Source organism: Belonocnema kinseyi, chromosome 7 (genome assembly GCF_010883055.1).
Source record: "Belonocnema kinseyi isolate 2016_QV_RU_SX_M_011 chromosome 7, B_treatae_v1, whole genome shotgun sequence".
NCBI lineage: Eukaryota > Metazoa > Arthropoda > Insecta > Hymenoptera > Cynipidae > Belonocnema > Belonocnema kinseyi.
Genome location: NC_046663.1, coordinates 31,971,893 through 31,989,980, shown reverse-complemented (window position 1 = coordinate 31,989,980; position 18,088 = coordinate 31,971,893).

Sequence of the window (18,088 nt, the reverse complement as noted above, 5' to 3'; positions counted from 1 at the left end):
TTAATACATTATTTTATTATTATTAAAAATTCATGTTATGAATAATTTTCGATTAAAAACAGTTAAATTTCATACTTTACTCATTATCTTCCGTTTAATTTGCATTCATTTATGGTGTAACTCTTATTTGCTAATTATTAAATCAATATTATGGAAAATTAATGTTACGACTAACTTGTGTTTTAAAAAAAATCTTAAATTGCATATTATTACTTTCTATTATCTCGTTAAAATAAAAAAAATTCTTATTGAAAAAACTTTTTAGTCAATTATTTTCAGTGAGCAAAAATATTGCGATCATTAAAAGCAATTGTATTGACTGTATACTATTTAAAAATTGTGTTCTATAAAATTGTGATTCCCCTGGAGAATATCCTGAAAACCAAAAAATGTTTTGCACAAATTACATACATTTAGTGAAAAAATAGCTATTATTCCTGTTCATTACAACAAAAAATCTTCGAAAATTTTCAGTCTAAAAGCCTCAAAACTTAATCATAAAGCAAATAAATTGAAAAATTCCGTTTTTACAATTAAAAAGGCCAATGTTTTCAACTCGGAGACAGGTCACGTTTACAATTTATGATGCGACCTTATAATTGTATGAACAGAATTAAGAATGTTAGTTCCAGATTTTCGTTTGAAATTATAAAATTATAATATTTTATTTTAAATAATCGTTAAAGCATCGAAATGTACGTATAGTTCCTATCTTTATTAGGGAGTAAATAAAGTATCTCACATTCTGTATTAAAATATACATTCTTGATAGTAGTGAGATCAAATTCGTCAAAGTAAAGACATGATTTCAGAAAATATGAGATAATATTGACTCACTTAAAATTTTAACAAATATACTATAATATATTACAATATATTTCACGGGTATATTTTTGATGTTACAATTATGGAATATTTCAAATCTGAAACATTTCTAATGCATAAACATTAGCTACACTTAATTAAAATCGAATAAAACTTTAAAACATTTGGAAAAATGTTTGTAAATTTAGATTAAAAATTAAGTTTAGTTAATCAAAAATAGATAGGATTTCAGATTTCAATGACAAACCATTCATTCCCGGCTACTTTGCCGGTTTTTATTTTTTATGATAATGATTTTGTATTACAAATATTTGAAAATAAACCTTAAACTTTACTGAATGTTTATTATCAGATCGATATTTCGTATCCTTTATTTTTCGTGTATGTAAGAGCATTCGAGTGTAATTTTAAATTTACGAGTAAGTTATGAATTAATTCGTTAAATTATCAAAAGTAAACTCCTCGGTTACTTGCGAACCTCATTTGACAAAATCATGTAATGTTTGAGATAATTAAGTTAAACATTTTAGGTATTAGAGAGTTTAATCAAAAATTTTCATATTTATAGTTACTAATATATAATGTCTAGATTCCCATCCTACACACTGAAAAAATTGTTCTTGAAAAATTGTTCTTGTTTGTTCCAAATATATAAATACTTGCTACCGTATGCATGGAACAAGCGTACATTTTCTTAATCTAAGAAAATGTATTCTTAGATAGAATATCACATTTTATAATGCTAAAACTTTATTTTATTACTTCATATAGAGATGTATTCAAATGCAGAACATAGTTCACTTCCAAGAAATCATTTCTGATACACTTCAATAATATATTTTCTTAATCTAAGAATATGAAGTATCGGATCAATAGAATTAGCCGCAACTGAACACTATTTCTCAACGAAAACAAAATTATTTTCAAAATTATTGTCATACAATCTTCGTTTTTTACATTATTAAAACACGTAAAAATCTCGAGTAAGAAGTTCAAGGCAGTGTCGTATGAAGTCGTATAGTGAGCCTCAACCATCTTCAAACTAAACGTTGTGAAACTCAATATTTCTTTTAATAAAACATCTTTCTGATGATACGTGAAAATTTTCGAGAGACTTTAGCATACCATTTCTTATTTATAAAAATTTGATAATTGAATTTTACTTATTTCGAAAAAGGCTCTATACTTTTGTTTTCTTAAAATATTTTAAAATGTTATAAAATATCTAAAAGTAATCAACAATAAACAAAAATTCTCCATAAAATGCACAGTTTTCAATTTATCCAACTCTTTTATTGTATATAATACTCTCTTACTCAATTTTTAATGAAAAATAAAATTTTTTGAACAATAATACAAAATATGTGAAAAACCGAAGTAAGTTTCACTTATTTAACAAGGGACTTAACACTTGTTGCTTCTAAATATTAAAAACGCTTAAAAACGACCCGCAGGTAATGAATAATAAAGAAAAGTTGCACATACAAAAATTATTTAATAACATCAATGACAAAAAATAATGTTCTGCTATACGAAAATTTTCATAAACCGCATATTTTTTAATTTATCGAATTCTTTTATCATACATTGTTTACTGAGATTTGAATATTGAATTGCTTTCCTAAAACAACAATTTAAAATATGCAAAAGATAATTGAACTTCACTTATTTTACAAAGGGCTCAACACTTTTTTCTTTAAAAATGTAATCTGCTTAAAGAAGATCTAAAGCTTATAAAAAATTAATAACTTGTAATTAATATCAATGACAAATATTTTCTCATTTTTAAAAACCTTTGTAAAACGCACTGTTTTTAATTTATTTAATTCTTTTATGGTACTTTTGAATTCAGTTTTTAATTTAAAATAACAATTTCAAAAAAAATAATTTAAAATATGTAAAAAAATTGATCGCTAGTTTTAATATTACCCATTTAAAAAAGTGTTTGATATTTTATTTTTATTTTAAGTATAAAATACTTCGAAATCAAAAGAAAAAAGAATTCTGTAAAGAAAAGTTTGGTGCAAGAACTTGCAGGTTAAAAGTGATAGGGTCTCACGGTGGTCGGATGAAAAATATTTATTTGCTTCCTCCTTGCATTCTCAAGTATTTTATTTAAAAAAATTTTAATTGTCAATTTTTTAATTATACTCTTATAAAATGAAATACATTCTTAATAAACTTTTTGAAAATTTTTCTGAATTCTTTTTCCTTAAATATTTTGCTTTATAAACGCAAAACATTTTTTTAAATTATCAAGAAAAAGGTAATAATCGTATTTTTAAGCATTTTTTAAAGCTTATAACTTTATTTTATGCTGTCATATATTTATTTTTTATCATTTAGAAAAATTTTTCACTGTTAAAAAAATTCGAAATGGTTTAATTTTAAGTAGATTAATACATACAAATAATCAGCGAAAAGAATTATAGACGCAATATATTTATAACCTTTTAATAATTTTAGGAATCAAATCACTTTTGAGTCTTGCATAATTATTTCGAAATTAAAAACATTTTATTTTAATCTATTTTAAAATCTTTAATTCTTACAAACAAAAACTTACCGACGCAATAAACTTATAATTTTTTAAATAGTTTTACGAGTGATTTGATTTGTGTGTCAGCGTAAAGTTTTTAGTTTATGAAAGTTGCAAATTCCTATCTACATTTACATAAATAAAATTGATCATGTGCCCCAATGTTTTGAATTTTATAAATATTACTGAATTTCAAAATAATTGCTAGCGGCGAAAAGAACCGTTTCGAAAGAACAAATAGTTTCGAGAAATAATTTAAAAATGGCGGCACGTTCTTTTTAACAATTTTATTAGTAAAAAAATCTCTAGATTAATCAATAGGTTATAATTTATTCCCCATTCTATTTGCAAGATGAATATTTCGATCTTTTCTGTTTTTTCACATAGCATCAGAAAGTCACACTGAGAATAACCAAGAAATGTACTAAGATTCCTGAAGTTTGCAATTATTCTTTTAAAAAAACTGAATGGAGTAAAAAATGTAATTAATAATGAAACCGAGTTTCCCCAAAAAATAATTTCAAACTAGTTTTAAAATTTCGACGGAAAATAGTGTCATGTACTTTTTCATTATTGGATTATTTTATAATATGTGATATTTTTCTATAAATGATAAACAGCTTTATGAATATTTAAATTAAATAATTAAAAAGAAAGGTATCTTGGCAATATTCTTATCAAAAGAATGTAATAGGTGATATTTAATTCTAAAAAATTCATATTCAAACAGAAGTCAATTTAACTCAATCTAAAAAGACAAATCGTAAACAAACTAATTAAATTATCAAGAAAATGAGATAAATTTTTAATTTAAGAAAGATTTGTCAATCAGTCAAGCATATCTTTCAAACACATTGTTAATCTTAATAGTAAATCTATTTATAAAAACATTTTTAAATTCCTATGCTTTATGTTATATCCTTTTTAAAATTTTAAACCATGATCTCGATATGTGAAATATGGTGTATCGAAACCTTTTAACTAATTACTAACACGCCTAAAAAATTCTCTTTTTTTTAATTTCAAAAAAACCATATATTATTGAGTATTCGGTTTCAAAAATGTTGTAGGGAAATATTCTATTTAATGTTATGGTTTAATTATAGAAATACATGTATATTTTTTTAACTTTGTGGGCGAGTTAATCCAGTATCTCATATGCTATATTATAATTTCTAATATTATAGTACAGAAGTGAAATGAGTCAAATTAAAGAGACGATTTCACAGAATATGGCATGATTTTCACTCACTGATAACATAAAAAAATATATGAGATTTCCATGATGTAACTATTATCTAAACTAGAATATTTTTATAAAACCTATTGAAATTTATATGCTTCTTATATATTTCTTTTATTTTTCACAATATCAAAGTATTCTTGTGTATTTTATACCAATTCTATAAAAAACCGTAAATTGAAAATTATCGAAAAAATAATTTATCAAAATGCATACTTAGATATAAACATTTTCTTTTCGATTGCTAATACATTTTTATAAATTATATATCTTATATTTGTATATTATCAGCAAATAACATATTTTTGCAAAACATATAAATATTTAAATAAACTTCTAATGAATTTTTACATCATTGTAGAAAAATCTCATATATGCATATTTGTATCTTATATATGTTCCTCATATATCATCAATGTACAAATTTAATCGCGTGAATTGCTGATGGGAATTTCGAAATGATTTATCCGGTAGACGAATTTTTAATACAATAATGTAGTAAAGTTTCATAACTTTTCATGTAGACGCCCACATTCATTTAATAATATGCTGCGCTTAATTTTGAGGATTATTGCAAATTAAGGGAAATTTCCGAATAGTATTAGCAAATAACCAATGTTTTAAAATATATAAACCTTTAAATTTGATTGCAATCAATTTTTACAACATTTTATTAAACTCTCACATATACTCTGACCGAAACTCAGTATTTGTTATACAAACAGTTAATTCAATGAATCAATTATAGCCAAACTCTAACGCAGTTAGGAAACATTGAAAACCTGGGTATATCTTCGGAATGTTAATAGATATAGTATATATTCTTATAGTATATATTCTTATCTATTCTCCAGATATGATGAATGTTACCTATATTTTTATATATTTGTATTTTTACAGGAGGATCAGGTCATTTAAAAAGAATTTTTACCAAAAAAATGGCTTCTAATGATGATGAAGAGGCAAGTGCAGTATCCATAGATGGCACCTCTAGACTCACTATGCCATCGCCTTCGACACGTGATCCAACTCAAATGAGCCAACAGGTTCTTGACTTGCAACAATCTTAATCTTATTTTCGAGCACCTTATCAGCAACAAAGTTCAGCAGGTAAAATCTATAAGATCAATAGGATCAGGTATGTTAAGCTTCATGTATATTTTTGAATATTTTTCTTCTTACAGAAGTATCAGATCATGTGAACAGATTCTAGAAGGATCATGGAAATTCTTATGAAGCTGCTTCGTCTACAAGTATGATAGAAAATCATCCAATTCAACGCCAAGAATTCCCAAGGCAAACAAATACTAATTGGTTGATTCAACATTTTTGCAAAGGGAGTTCCCCTGTCCCTCAATCAGTCACATCACACCAAAGACCGAATGTACAAAATTTCAATAAACCAAGAAATATACCAGAAGAGCAAGAAAAAAAATCAAACAGAATCAATATCGATTTGAACAGGAAAATTACCCATGATTCACGTGCGCAGATTAAATTTAATGAGTTTATGCGAGCACTTTTTCTGCAGGGTCCGTATTCTTCACCAGTATCAATTCACAGAAAAAACAGAAGATAAACTTGACATTGATTTCCGGTGAAAGATTCGCTGCAACAAAAACTAACTTTACAGGATAAATTTTAATTGAATATCGGTTAATCTTTCTTTCGTTCTTCCATGGCAATACATGTGTTTTCAAAAACGCAAAGTTGTCTGAATAAAACGTTATCCCTCTAAAAAATTTACTGCAACAAATTTTATCTTTACTTTATTCTATGTAATTATTCTTTGCGGCACGTATAGTTAGCACGTATGTTTCAACAGCTAAGTTTTAACATTGCATTTTTTTGTTGAATACAATTCACGATATAGACAATGCTAGTTTATTTAGTTAATTTTAATATCATAAAACATCATTTAAAGAATATTTCATCAAACTTTCAAAGAAAAATAGCAAGTAATAAGACATTCCAAACAAATCTTTGGAGCCGCCTCGAAAAAAAGTTGTTCTGCAGTGACGGCTGTAATTCATCACTGGATCATCTGAAATAAAAAAATTGAAGTATTTTTATTAGTTTATAAGTATTAATTTTTGCTACCGATTTTTGCTACAAAAATTGGAAAATTTTTTCTTCTATAATTCATAATAATAATTCACAATTTCAAAATGATCGGTACAGTAGATGTTAAGTTACATCCGTCACCGACTTTAAAAAGGCAAAGTAAGCGCCCTCTGAGTAACAGAGAGTACAATAGAATTAAAAAAGTACGAAATTAAATAATCATCTAAAGCCTTTATAACGATAACATTTATTATCCAGGGATATGATAGCAATAATTTTCAAAATTCAAAAATGTATGCACATAAATTCAACAATTATAATGAACACAAATTTTTGCCAACGGTTAGCCCAGAATAAGTGAACTGCAATGTTCACGAAACGTCGGAAAAAATCCTTAGTCTTTCTACACTACGGGATCCCAAAATATCTCTTCTTATCAAAGTGAATCATCGTGAAGCTACCAATATCTTTATCTTTTTTGAAACGATGCAGGGACAACAGCTTTGTCCAAAAAATTCTTACTTCTGAACAACCATTTGGGAACATTTGAATCCAAATTAATTCCGCGTAATACAAGTTTTGCTTTTCTTGAAAGAAAGAATACAACATACCATATTTCTCTTACACACTAACTCCAAAAAACTATTAGAACTTTACCTTTTCCTACCAATCAATCTCCGATTTAACATTGGGTCTGCAGTGGACCGCATAAGGTTTGACCAATCTCAATGGATGAAAGACCTTTTTACTATAAAACGTAAAATAATATTTGAAAACTTGTTTTCAGTAAGGTACACACTACTATCACAGTAAAAAAACATCTCTGGCCATTCTCTCAACAATAAAATGATTTCAGCTTTATCTAGAGGACATAATTTTGCAGTGGCTCTCTTTAAAATCCCGAAAAAAGATTTCATGAGTAATTTGGAATCCACAATATATAACCTTCTACGCGAAGAAGCGAATGAGATACGACGTAGGATGGCCAAAATTTTGCGCCAAACCGAACTTCCCTTCTCAAACTTAATAAAACAAGAAAAAGCTGCAATAAGAACTCACTCAGAATAACTCCACCATAATATTACCCGCAGAAAAAGGCAACACAACAGTATTAGTGAATAAATAAGACTATGCCAACAAAATTATAGACATTTTAAGTGACGATACATACAAAAAATTTAAAAAGGACCCCACAAAGACACTAGGCAGTAAAACAAAAACCCTTCTAAAGAACAATACACTTGACAGCAAAACAATATCTAAATTATTTCCTACAAATTCTATATCTCACCAAGACTTAATGGACTCCCAAAAATCAAGAGACATTTTCAAACTGGCACCTTCCCTCACCAAAGAACTGAATCCTTTTACAGGAAACAACATCACTGACGCCTAAAACTCATTTGACTTTATCAAAACTATACAAAAGATTCACATTTAACCTGGAGATGTCATAATGAGTTTCGACATAGTATCTCTTTTTTGAAAGTAGCAATCTCTGATACAATTGATATTATTAAATCTTTTGCAAACTTTCCCTCCAAGCTCATATCTTTGACGGAATAATGTCTGAATAATACCTGCTACTCCATCAATAACCAATTATACGAACAAAACTCTGGAGCAACAATGAAATCTCCAATCTCATATATGATAGCAGACATCTTAATAGAACATCTAGAAACTAAAATCTTAACCAACCCAAACTTAAACCAAAATATTAATTCCGTTACGTTTACGACACTTTTGTTATCTCGCGACATGAACTAGATGAACTAAGTAAGTTCTTTGATTTCATCATTCGATTACATCCTAATATATAGTTCACAACGCAAATTGACAAAAACGAAAATAGCCTTTCTTGGACCTACAAGTTTACAAAAAACTTGATAAGACATTAGGACATGATGTTTATAGAAAAACCACCCATACAAACAAATACATACATGCTTCCTCTCATGACCACCCATCTCAAAAGCAATCGGTCATCAACTCCCTTGTACACAAATCTGTCTCTATAACAGATAAAGATAACTTACAAGAGGAATTACAAAACGTTAAACAAATCCTAATACAGAACGATTACATAAACAAACAACATGATAAGGCAATAAGAAAGTACACTCAAAAAAACAAGTCAACACAACCTACGAAAGAAAGGGACTGAAAAACGACCACCACCCTAAGCTACATCCAATGTGTAACAGAACAAATTGAAAGAATTCTCAACGAACACAACATCCAAACTATATTTAAACCACCTGCGAAAGTAGGACAACTACTAAATAACCCCAAAGACAAAAAGGCACCTTTCATTGATCTGGGAGTATATCAAATTCCTTGGTCTTGGGAAAAAGTCTAGATTGGAGAAATTGGAAGAGTGGTGAGCTAATGTATAAAGAAACACGAAAGTTACGTCAGGCTAACATATTTTACGCAATCAGCACTAGATTAGCATCGTATAGAAAGTGAACATAACATTTTGTATGACTAAAGAACCTTCATCAATTACCAAATACAAACTATTACAATACTAATATATGACATAATATATATATTTCTATTGTTTAAGCATTTTTTTAAATACAATTTATTCTAAAAGTATTTTCGAATTGATGTGCTCCATTTTGAATTAGTTTTTCAACTATAAAACATAATTTTAACATGTGAAATAGAGTGATCCAAGCATTAATTAAATTTTTTTTGCACATTAGAGTTTAACTTTCTTCCCCACATTCCTTGAGGTTTTAGGAAAGTAAAACTCCATGTTTCTTCTCCAAATCGGTCAATATTACGACTTCTCATTGACTACTTAAAATTTAATTTCAGTGACTACCTCAGAAATATTTTAGGAATAATCTAACTATTTTTATTGTGTGGATCGCGTATATCACATGATGTATTTTAATTTATAATTTTACAGTACAGACGTCAATGCGTCAAAGAGAAAAACGATTTTACAGAATATGAGGTTATATTTAGTAAGTGATAACGTTAATAAATGTACGATATTTCTATTGCGTAACTATCGTCTTAACTAGAATATTTTTATAGAAGGTATTGAAATGTGAATGTTCCTTATAAACTTTTTTCATTTATCCTAATACCAAAGAAATCTTGTACATTTTATACCAAATCTAACAAATAACTTGAACTAAAAATTATTTAAATAAGAATGTATTCAAATTCATGCACAGACATAGACATTTTATTGTGGATTACTAATGGCAACTTTAGAACTATTCATCTAATAGAAGAATTTTAAGACCATAAATCATAAAAATTTTATCATACAAAAATTTTAAAAAGCCTGATCCAGTTGTAAAATTCGCACTCTTTTCTCTTATCTCATCCATTAGACTAAGCTCTTCTCCATTCAAAATACAAAAACAATCAGTTTCATCTACGAAAGTAGAAAGGATGAGGCTACTTTTTATGCTCTTTTTTATCTTTATACTTTTCTTTAGTGAAATTGTTAGGTATTATGATAATAATCATTTTTTAAATACCTGGGTGAACCAGATCTTCGGTCATAATCTGCTAAACCATTCTGATCAGATATGATACGTTTTAACTATATTTTTGATATATTTGTATTTTTACAGAAGAAGCACCAGGTCTTCTGAAAAGAATCTTCACTAAACAAAATTCTTCTAATAATGTAGAAGGTGCAAGGGCATTATCTATTCACGGTATAGATAATTTAAAAAAACACATAATTCAAAAAGCTTTTTCGTCCTCTGGGAGGATCGAAAATTATCAAATTCAACATTCTTATCATTTTCATAAGCTCAGAGCTTCGCATAATAACAGGATGAAAATTTATCGGTTTGAAAACAACCAAGAACAAGCAGGGCAAAAATTAGTCGATCTGTTTGATCAATATTATGGATCAAGGACTCAACCCCTGATTCATTCAGGGGAAGACACTCTAGATTTGTATGAATCTCATCAAACCCAGAAAACTCCAGATTTGACTAACCCAATCAATATATGAAAAGAAAGAGAAAGAAGAAGTTTAAAAAAAGACGGTTCAAATTTAAAACAAAATCATTCTCGTGAATCACGTAAGATGCAGGCAAATTATAATTATATACAAGCACCTTTTCTGCAGGGTCCTGATTCCCCACTAGGGCTAGGATCTGTCGATCTGTTTGATAAATATTATCACCAAGGGGCTAAGCTTCCAGTTGAATCAGCGAAAATGACTCTTGATTTGTATAAATCGTACCAAAATCGTCCTGTTCCGGATTTAAATATCCCATCAGATACAGAAAGGAAAAGAAGAAAAAAAGATTGAAGAAAAAAGTATAATTTAAACAAAAAACTTTGTAACCTTACTCTATAATCCAGGCTACAAAATCAATGCCTTTATGTCTTAACAAGCCCTTCCAATTATAAACAAGAACTAACATCTAAACAACTCAAAAAAAACAACTGGTTCTGAACATGTTTTCAAACTATAATTTTTATGTATTTTTTCTGTCTATATTTTATTTATGGTGTTTCTTTTATACTAATCATGTTAATTGTAATAGAGTAATGAAAAATTGATTTTAAAGGTTACCAATCTTTTTTACCCGAATTAGAGATAATTGTAAGTCCAACTTCAAAGCATAAAAATGTTGTCTCAAATATCACTCATCTACATTGACAATACATTCGCTTCAGAAACTGAATTAGTGAATATTGTCTGATTATCAAATAAATGATAATTCCGTTTTGACTGATTTGCCTCTCGTCCAATTTTAGACGGTTTAAACAATTACACACTTTTATAAGAAAAGTTTGAGGTACTCAGAATAATAACTAGGTGAAGCCGAAAAATAATTTTCTCCAGAAGGCCCAACAAATGTTTTCTTCACTTTGATTTGAAGTCAAAAATTTCGAGAAAGTTCTAGGATACCTGGCCCATATTCTCAATTGAAAATTAAACATCAGGTTATTTTTGGGCTATTATAAGAACTTATTTATCTATCCCGTTTACATAATTTAGGACTATTAGGCATGGAGTATATAATACAGAACGTAATATTTAATTAAAGCTTTATCTTACTTGTCAGATGACTTCGTCATAAAAACTTCACCAAAAATTTTTAATATTACTTCTATGTAAAGGATATACCGGCTTTATATGATTAATTTTGCAGATAATATGAAATTGTCTGTGTAACAATTTTTTGAAAAATAACCAATAAGTTGGATATTGATTACTTACCAATTGATAATGAAAAATCATTTTAAAAAAACATAAATACCTCGGGCACCATAAACTTTATAGATTTCAAGTACTAATTTTTTTTTTAAAAGAAAGTTTAATACGAACTTAGTTAAAATTTTGTTAAATAACTTTATTGGATTAGAAAAAAAAAACAACTTTGATCATTAAAAAAGATTCTATCTAACCCACTTGTAAATCAAACTTAAGCATGATCTTCCACTGCAATAAACGTTTTTATACAACGATAAAATTGATTATTCTATTATTCTATTTATCAGGAATATAAAATTTGGTTGCTTAAAATAATTATAAATTTTCTAAAAAGAAAAATACGATTTTCCCTTAAAAAGTAAAATACTTAATACTTTTGTAACCACTTATTGTTCAAGAGATACCAATACAAAAATTCCTCTCGCTGAAAATCAGTTTCATGTTTCAGACTTCACAATCTTTCTAATATTCCCCTATTTTTCCCCTTTTCAAGAATTCTAATTTTTGACCTGATTTAAAAAAATATCTTTCTTTATAACTTTTTCCCTTAACCACTTTTTCCTCTTTGTCCTTTTTTTTGTTTTTTTTTCCTAAATTGAAACCATCCAGAAAACCCAAATACTATTCGTAAAAAGTTCTTCATTTTATATTAAAAATTCCAGAATTTTTTTTTGCAGGAATTTACCTCATTTGTTTAAGAAATTATACTATTTGGTTGAAAATCTAACTGTTTTGTTAGAAATTTCGTCTTTTCAAGTCAAAATTCAAAGAAATATTTATTTGATTCAATATGTACGATTCTTTGAATTGATCAGATGGCATTTGAAATAAGCGTTTTTCCATACTTAAATTAAGTTCTTAGGTTTTTTTAAATCAAAGAAATAATGATTCCAAATGGAAAAATATTAAGTTAAAATATATTTATTTGATACAAAAAGTTATTGCATTTATACCAATGAAGCATTTAGTTAAATAAATAAAATATTATTTTTGAAAAATTATTTATTTATTTACATAAAGGAAATGTTTCATTTGATCGATAAAATTAAATAATTAATAACAACAAACTTTAAAAGCGAAATAATTATTTTGTCAAATTAAACATTTATTTGTTTTGTTGAAAGAAATCTTTCATTTAATATATAACACAAAAGAAATCGTTTCAATAAATATTTCTTTCATTCTATCGAAAATTTAACTAAGTGAAATGCATATTCATTTAAGTGAAATGAATACATATGATATTATTGAATGTCGGCGTAATTTGTTTCAATTAAGTACATTTTTAGAGTTAACCAATATGTTGATAAGTTTAATATCTGTGTTCTGGTTTTTAGTCCAGGCGCGACTGAATATAAGTCAATAATAATATTTAAAACAATAATGTAAAGGTTTTCAAGATATCTTTTGTTTAAAAGAGAAAAAGTGAAATTTTCATTTCTTAACACACGGAAAAAAGTTAATTAATCTTCCTTGAATTATTTATATATTAGGGTATAAGAGCGAACCTTGAACAAATTAAAATAAATTTTAAAACGTTTACGATTTAATGTGAAACAAATCTGGAATAGCTCTACCAGAGTTCTGTAAAATTCATATCGAACTCCGATTTAAAAATCTCAATAAAATATATGGAGAATTTCATGACAAAATTTTAAAAACAGTCGTAGAAATCACATTTGAGATATTGAGAGTTTGTGATCACATCATTATAAAGTTTAGATACCTCAAATGAGTTAAATGTATAGAAAAATTCTTTAAAAAATGTTTACTCGTTCTTTCTGAAAATTATAAATAAAGAATTTTTGTGTTCTTATTTCGTGAACAACTTTTGTGAATTAATTTTTTTTCCTGCCTCACGTCGTTTTCTCGAAAATTTAATTTTTTTATTTTCAATGTAATTATTTACAAATGAAATAAAAACTACGCGTCCGATCAAAAAGTGACTAATAAAAATTTTCTCGTTCTTTTTTTATTGCATAATTTTTGTCAAATCATCATTTGTCGCATTTTGCATATTTTGACCTCAAAATGTAATATTTGATTTTTCATTATTTATAGGATGACAAAGTTTTAATTTCCGATTTTTCAAGAAAATTCGAAAAATGTTTATGATAATCTTGTAGGGAATTCAAAAATCAATAATTTTCTTTTCTTGACTTTTTTCATATTGCACGTTACTTAGCTTAATATTTTTATTTTATTCATTCTTAGTTTGTAACTGCTATAACGCTGCTATTTTTTATCATAAAAAATAATAAGAAAAAATAGTTTGTCTTTTTACGTACAACAAATAACCGTACAAAGAATTTTTGAATCTTGAAAAAAGTGGTCTAAGAATTTTTCAAAATGCGCTCACTTTTTGAATTTTCATCAAAAAATAAAGACCTGTTTTTCGAATTCAAGGGCTCTCAAAAAGTAAAAATTTAACAAGCAAAAAAAAATTTTCAAACAGTAAAATTCAGCGAAATAATTTGAGTTTTTAACAAATTCTCGAATCATCAACTAAATAAAGAACCTTCAACAAAGAAGATTTATTTTGGACCAAAAAAGACGAATTTTCAACAAAAGAGTTAAGTTTTGAAATTGAACAAATCCGAAAAGAACAATTTTGAACCAAAAAGTTATAATTTACGATGAAGAAAGATGAATTTTTAACTAAATAGTTGAATTTTCAACAGAAAAGTTTTGAAAAGTTTATTTTAATAAAGCGAATCCCAAAGAATTTAAATTCAATCAATAACTGCGAATTTTGAATACAATAGCATTATTTTACACAAAATAGTTCAATTTTTAAATTATTTACAAAAAATTTGTAAAGAAAAAGTTTCAACGAAACACAACATGAATTTTAAAGCATGTTCCTGAAGTTTGAAGCCAAGACGACCAATTATCGACAAAAGAGTTGAATTTTTTACCCGAAAATATGTTCAAACAGTTGAATTTTCTACAAATTGATTGAATTTTTAGCTGAAAAAGATAGGTGTTCAATCAAAAAAATATAAATTGTCAAAAAACAATGAAAACGCTAAGTTTGCAGTTTGAAACAATAAGTTAAAAATAATTGAATTTTCAGACAGTTGAATTCAACAGAAAGCGACGAATTTTTAATAAAATATATTAATTTTCTACAAAATAGTTGAATTTTCAAAATATAAACGATCAGTATTCAAGCAAAAGTTGAAAAGTTAAATTTTCAGATAAAAAACTAATTTTTAACACAAAAAAGCAACGAAATACATCGAATTCCAAACCAATTCTTGACTTTCGAATCCAAAAAGACAAATTATCTACAAAAGAGTTAAATTTTCCACCTGAAAATACTTTCAATCAAACAGTTTTATTTTAAACCAAATAGTTTCATTTTATACCAGATTCTTGAATTTTTAACCAAAGAGGATAAATCCTCAACCAAGAAGATTAATTTTCTATTAAAGAAGATAAATTTTCAACAACAAAATTCAATTTTTAACCAGAAAACATCAATATATTTAGTATTAACAAAATTTCAAATTTTATAAATGAATTTAAAAAGAGTTTAACCTATTTAAAAGAGTTCAAGTTATTTTTAATGAATTTAAGAGATTTTATGTAATTATAAAGAATTATAAAGGAATTTCAGTAGTATTCAAATGAGTTCCAAAATTTAAAAGTTATTTTAAAATAAAAATAAGATTCTCGAATTCCTTAGAGACTATTAAATCTCTTAAAATCTTCGGAATTTTTTGAAAATTCTTTAAAATCTATTAATTTACTTAAAATATTTATTGATTTCTCTGAAATCTTTAAAAATCATTTGACATTTTTTGAACTCGTTTAAAAATCCTTTTGTATTCTAATCCTAAAATCTTCGTGAAGCAATATTAATTAATTAATTATCCGAAGCAATTTTTTTTATGAAACGGGTCACAAAAATTTGTCACACGGCCTGCAGAGATGTAGCTTATATTCCGGATTTTTCTTTATGCTTCGAGCTAGGTATAATAGAGTTTAATAGTAATAATGATATTAAAAAAGATTAATTTTTTCCGATAAAAGATCGAGTATTATTTTATAGAACTGTTCTTTATCAAAACTTTCTATAAAACGGTTTAAGAACCTTATAGGTACAATTCCTAAGACAGTTTACTGTTCATAAACTTTCTTTCTTTCTTTTTATAAAAATGTCTAATAGTCAAAACTTTTAATGAGCATAAGATATTATTAATATAATGATAATGATATATTTTATATTTTTTCTGACTAAGAGTCATCATATATTTACAGTCTATTAATTAATGTACATGGGGAAAGAATTTTTTTGATAAACTGCCACAAATTAAATAAGAAATTTTTCGAGCTGTAAAAGACTATTGAAAGTCTCAAACTTTTTATATTCTAAAAAGCTATAAAAATTCATATTATTTAATCGTAAATATAAGAGCATGTTTACCTAACTTTTTTATATCTTTTAATTTTTTTCTAATATGTGTGTATAAACATGATAGATTAATTTAGTATGGAAAAGGTAGCTTAAAATTTTAATCAGCTATTGTATAAACAACATGGTTTTTACAGCGAAGCCGACGCAATTTTTTTTTATGATGGTCGTTGTAAAATAGTATGTAAACTAACTTGGACTTTTGAGAATCTATGCTATGTTTTTTGAACGAAAAAAATTAAATTTTGTATTTCAAGTTTTTAGATACCGCTGTTTCATTTATTATTTTTTGTATTGAATTATTTAAATTGTTACTGACGTATCCTAAGATTTTTTACAAATGTTAAATTTTTTTACTCTTATTTTCAAGCGCCAAAAAAGCTACAGCTTCCTTAAATCATCGACACAAATTAAAAACAAAACAAAAATATTTTCGACATAGTTTCAAACCACAGATCGAAAATGGCGCCAGTTTTTTTTTTAATAATTGAATTACGTTCATCCACAATAGTTTGAAAAATGTAAGATAAGTAATTTTTTCAATCAACAATAAACTGCCTTATGAATATTTAAATTAAATAATCAAAGAAAATGGTTTGCAGGTAATATAGTTTATTTTAAATGAAAAACCCCAGCTAAAAGTAATTATTCATATGATATTTATTTATATATTTATTTGTTTACATAAAATTAAACAAACATCGACAACAATTATGTGCCTAAATTTCAATCATACGAGTGAGGCATAGTAAAAGAAAACACGAAAAAAAATTTTCGAAGGAATTAGATACTTGAATTTCTAGACAAAAAGGACGAATTTTCAATGAAATAAGTAAATTCTTGACCATTGGTTGAATTTGCAACCTATAAACATTAATTTGCAACGAAATGGTCGAATCTTGAAAGAAAAAAATATTACATAAGGAAAATATTAGTTTTTAACAAAAGTGGTGAAATTTTTTAAGTGAATATTTGAATTTTTAATAATATAGATGAATTTTCAGTAATATAGATGACTTTTCAACAAAAATAAAACATCTTTAACGACAAAAATATTATTTTAAAGAAAGAAGTTTGACTTTCAACCAAGTAGTTTAATTTTTAATGATGAAATATTAATTTTTAATCAAAAATATAATGTTTGATAATAATACCGAATTAATAATACCGAAAAAGATTTTAATTCGAAATCCAAAACTGCTAAAATAAACCCAACAATATAAATTCTTGACAAAATATATAATAGGTGATTATTCAGTCCAAAGATTTTATTATGAGATATAAATCAATTTAACTTCATCAAGAAAAACAAAATTTCCACAAAATAAATGAATCCGCAAGAAAAAGCAATTCATTTTTAACCAAACAGTTGCATTTTTATCAGAAAAAAATAAAATTTATACCAACGAAGTTGAATTTTCAAATTGAGAAAGATTTGTGAATAAGTGGAAAAAACTTTTAAACCAATTGTTTAGTTTTAATATCTAGAAGGCCAATTCTTTATAAAACAGTTGAAATTTAAAACAGTTTAATTTTTTACAAAAAAGGTGAATTTCCAAACAAAAATTAAATAGATAAGTTTTAAGTTTCAAAAATTAGTTCTCTACGCAAAAAGAAGAATTTTTAATAAAATACATGAATTATTAACTAAATATTATCAAATAGCAAATAATAATGTAATAGTTCAATTTTTAAACAATAAAATAGATGTTTAACGAAGTAGTTTAAGTTTCAAAAAAGTTGTTGAATTCGATAACAAAAAAGTTTAATTCTGAATGACAAATT